This window comes from Solanum dulcamara, chromosome 5 (assembly GCF_947179165.1).
Source record: "Solanum dulcamara chromosome 5, daSolDulc1.2, whole genome shotgun sequence".
Lineage (NCBI taxonomy): Eukaryota > Viridiplantae > Streptophyta > Magnoliopsida > Solanales > Solanaceae > Solanum > Solanum dulcamara.
In genome coordinates, this window is record NC_077241.1 from 29,866,390 (window position 1) to 29,871,565 (window position 5,176).

At 40.5% G+C, this 5,176-nt stretch overlaps 1 long non-coding RNA gene across 1 annotated transcript; it reads right to left on the reverse strand.

Moving 5' to 3' along the window:
- Window positions 1-775: 775 nt before the first annotated feature.
- On the reverse strand, window positions 776-4,533 carry LOC129890838 (uncharacterized). The gene is made up of 3 exons (XR_008767046.1): window positions 4,473-4,533; window positions 2,263-2,309; window positions 776-1,114 (listed from the first exon to the last, which is right to left on the reverse strand). It is a non-coding gene; the product is annotated as an uncharacterized LOC129890838 (long non-coding RNA).
- Between the last annotated feature and the right edge of the window lie 643 nt (window positions 4,534-5,176).

Here is a 5,176-nt window from a genome sequence, read left to right on the forward strand (position 1 = left end):
CGAATGGGTCAAAATTACCTTAGAGAATTAATTTAGGGATCACAATTTAGAAACTTATTTGCTGCAGCCATGGTAGAAGCTCTCACCCTCTCTTTCTCTATTTTTCTCTAAGTTAAGAAAAAGAATGAACTAAGGACAAGCTCTTAGTCATTACTAGGCCTATATATGCTGTCCATGTGGGGTTGACATGTGTCCATCCCCTAAGGGTGACATGTTTTCATCCCCTACACATGTCCATCCCCTAAGGGTGGCACGTTTTCAGCTCCTACATGTGTCCACCTTATCCATGCACCAACCAGTTGCTGCCACATGTCTTGGTGGGGTCCACTTCAGTAGGTGCACCACCTACTCATTCCAAGTAGGTGCATCACCTACTTGCTCTTTTTTATAAGTTCGTAATCTCATCTCACTTTAAGAACATATGTGATCCTTGATACTTAAGCTCGACATGTACTCAAGTAGCTTAATTATGTAAGACATCCAAATTGGTAACTTACGCAAGTAGGTCGATTTCTACGACTCATTATTCGGTCTCCAACTCTTTTCAAATCTATCCAAACCTATTTCTAATCATCACTATTGTCACAACCCAACCCCGTAGGCCGCGACTGGGGTCCGACTTGGACCCCCGTATACATATCTATCAGTTGTGGTCAAGTTGAACTATAGACATGCAATGCATATAAATCAAGTATTGTCGAACCAGACTACAAACAACACAACACCATGCATCAAAGCCCTATTGGGCGATAATATTTTTATAACCCTGTAGCCTATTTCATTTGTATCACTTCATGAAAGGGCACGCAAGCCGACAAGGCTTCCATAACATAATAACATAGATCATACATCACGTAGACCCAGTTGAATCAAATTGACATACACAACCCACACATACATATCTGTAGACCTCTAAAAATATTAATGACAACATATGACGGGACAGGGCCCTTGCCGTACCCCTGAATAGACAAAACAATTTTATACATCAATGGTCAGTATCAAAAACTAGGCTCCGATACAATGAAGCCTCCTCCAGCTGAGCTGAGCGGAATCCTAAGCTGATGGATACCCAAAACTTGTACATGTACCTGCGGGCATGAAACACAGCCCCCTGAAGAAAGGGGGTCAGTACAACATATGTACTGAGTATGTAAAACGTAACATAATACAATTGGAGGTATATCCGAAATAGAGAAGCATGGGAACAAATTATCAAATCAGAAACCTGTACCTATACTCTATGAATTACAAAGGCATGTATGCTCATATCATATAATATAGTCGGCCCTTTCAAGGGTCCGGTGAATCATATCTGTAAAACCATCATGGACCCAGTGCCATCACCACCTTATTACAACACATCATCATATATATACATACGTACCCGGCCCTCTAGTGAGGGGCGGTGAACAATGTAGTGAATTACACGAATCTGATAACCGGCCTGGGACTCGGTGAAGAAGTGTTACAGTATACATGAATAGAGTAGTGAGTAACTATATGCAATTTAAATCATATCTGAGACTCGATAGAATAAGAAAGTTAAGCTTTTGCCTAAGGACCCGAGTAGTAATGTAGTCATCTCGAGTGTCCTCTAAATGCTATTATGGGCTATCTCAATTATAATCTCGGGGACCCTAGACATGTATTAACATAGGGCCAAATCGTTTATAGAATCAAAAAACACTTAGTATCATATAGTATTTAAGACTTGGGGCCTGTACGTTTGGTACCTCTTTAACATATAGAAGTTTCCAGGGAAATAGTTCAACTATTATAGGAGTTCAATATTCAGAAGTAAATAAGAGATGCTAAGAATGGAGTTATCCTAGAGCTCATATCATATTTCATTTACAACTACGACATGCCAGAAAAGAAAGAGAATAAGCTCTATATAGTCTATACTTCCCTTCATATGGTCATCGTGTATATTTCATACCCGGCCCATCCTGGGGCTCGGTGAACAACTATGGCATCATGATCTCATTTTCATACCAAGTAACTATCAAAAGAAGGAAGAGATAGTTTTCCACACACTACTTTCTAACATGTAGAAGCCTTAATAGGCAATACTCAATTCTTGCCGGAGTTCCAATACAAAGCAGTGGACAGGGATTATGAGGCGTACTTGGAGTTATGGAAATGGAATTATTTCCTTATTTCACATACAATTTACTTGAGGCTAAGATATTCCCAAAAGGAATGAAAAATAGCTTTACATACTTACTCCAAAACATGCCAAGGGGAAGCTTCACATACCTGTTACGGGTTACTTCTTATCCCATTCGTCTCGTCGTCCTTTAAACCTAAGTAACATAAAAGCAATACGAGTATTAACAACCCTTGGCTTTCCAGCACCTTAGGCTACACATAAGTATTCATAGAACTCAACCCTTAGCTCACTTTCTCGACTAGTTCCTTAACTAGTTAAAGAGTTAATGAAAATCGGGCAGCACCTCCTCTATAACTTCAATATCCCCGAAATTCCAACTCGGCCACAATTTCAACAACCATAACAACAACAACAACAACAACCAGTACATATACAATTAATTCACCTCAATATTACAAAATACAACTCCAAACGACTCGCTCGAACTATGGTACCAAAATAGGGTTTTTGGTTTCCATTTTGTAAAACCTTTAATCGTACGAAGCGGGGGTCATGTGGCTGCAACCAGCATCTCTCCCACCCATTTTAGGACACATTTAGACCCTGCAACACACACCACACAACCATAAGCAGCCTCCACACACACAACGCCTCATTTCGACTACAATTTAACTACGACGACTTCAATTTTGATTATTTCTACTGTCGAGCATTTCCACGACTTGTTTATACTCCCAGCAGTATACAAGGTATATAATACACTACAAAACAACCCCATAAAGTCCAAATTTAAAGGAGAAGCCTTACCTTACCCGAAATTGGCTAAAACTAGCCAAAATTGCGCCTCGAAATTTCTTTAGTCGCGCTAAAACTGTGTGGACTGTTTGTTGTCCATTTTGGCTGCACCAAGCCATGATTTTATACTTCTAATACCTCCATATCATCGTGGTATATGCTGGATAATTAATTAACAAAGCAAAATTGGAACGTACCTTATTTTTTCTCCTAGGCCGCCACACTGTTCTCTCCAAATTAGGGTTTGTTTTCTCTTATTGCTGCTGAAGTTTAAGGGATAAAACTGAAGTATGTAATACATATATACCTGTATGGGTGGTCCCAAGGGGTGACATGTGTTAGCCCCTAAGGGGGACACGTGTCCAGCCCCTATTGGGCCACCGTGTCCATGCAAGCAAGGTGGGGCTGCCACGTGGCAGTGGGGCCCACCTCCTAAAGCAGGTGGGTCACCTGCTTACTTGAGGTGCTGCCACGTGTCACTCCCTCATTGGCTGCCATGTGTCCTTTTTTTTTCTTCCTCGTGGGTTCATAATCTCGTCTTATTTTAAGAGCCTATGTAATTCGTGCTACACAAGCTTGGTATGTACTCAAATAGCTCAAGTGTATAAGACGTCTAAATTAGTAGCTTACGTAGGTAAATCGAGTCCTACGACTCATTGTTTGGCCTCCAACTCTTTTCGGATTCTCCTAACTCTATTTCCAACCTTCTCTACTATGGGGTACCACATTCTCCCCTCGTTAGAGTCATTTGATAGTGTGGTAGATTATCCGACTCACTTGATAACTTCTAAGAAGATTAAGGGACATTCCGAGATCAAGAATGTGGGGTGTAACAACTACTCACACAAAACTAGTCTATGCAAAATATGGGACATTACAACATCCTTCCCTCCTTCGGATCATTTGGTAATGTCATGAATAACATGGATCACATGGCAACTTTTTAGGGAACCAAACGAAGTTTTCCATGTACAAAAGTGTAGGGGAAAACACCCAGGCGGCCAATAGACTAAATTTTGAGTTACTTTTTATTTTTATAATCATCCGTTGACAAGCTTAAGGCATCACTCCAGGCGGCTCAAGGTTTCTTCTAGGATTCTACTTTTAAGCATTTGACCATTTTATTGTATCATCTTACCTACTAGATGTTGTATTTTTCATGTAACTAGATGCTACTTCCTTGTTAATGTGTGAATTTCTCTATACTCGGTGCTATTGGTTATTAGTTGAATTGTTAGACTGTTAGACCCAACATAGGGCCTAGTTGTAACACGACAATTAAAACCCCGAAGGGATCCAACCAAGCCTCTTGTACATATCATAAGTATACATAAGATAAAGCAAAAGCAAAAACATCATAAGAGAATCTAAACTATGAATAGAAATTTAAGAACGTCACATGACAACATAAAATCGAAATATTTTTTCAACTAGATGCCTCTACTCATGAATATGGGCGGGGCTAAGACATGTCCCTAGCTCACCCTCAATATGAAACATAGCAAAAATCTTTAAAACAATAACTGACTCGATAACTAGTCCCCGATAAATAAGAACTCACCACAAACACCGTTGGATAGAAAAGCTTAACTAGCGATGTAGATGAGTATGATCTTCAACCTCCACCCCTGATAGGCAAAAAGTATGCATTAGTACGTTGGAATGTACTAAGTATGAGGGCATGACATGCAACGTAAATCATGGAATACAATGGTCAAGTAAATCACATGATAAGATGAGGCAAGTAAAGTCACAAGAATATTATTTTGACCAAAGCATTTTGTTACACCCTGCACTCTCGAGCTCGGAATGTCTTCTTAAGTTCCTTAGACACTATCATGCGAGCCGTATAAGCTACGATACTATCAAACAACTCTAAGGAAAGAAGATTGTGATACCTTGTGAGAAGGAAGGTTGGAAATGGAGTCATAAGAATCCGAAAGGAATTGGAGGCCAAGTAATAAGTCGTAGGACTCGATTTACCTACGTAAGCTACTAACTTGGAAGTCTTACATACTTAAGCTATTGGAGTACGCACCAAGCTTGTGAAGCATGGATTACATAGGCTCTTAAAGTGAGACAAGATTACGAACCCACGAGGAAGAAAAAAAAACGACGCGGAGCAGCCAATGGAAGGGTGACACGTTGCAGCACCTAAAGTAAGCAGGTGACCCACCTACTTGGGGTCAAGTAGGTGACCCACCTGCTTGGGGGAGGTGGGCCCCACTGCCATGTGGCAGCCCCTCCTTCATCGCATGGATGTGG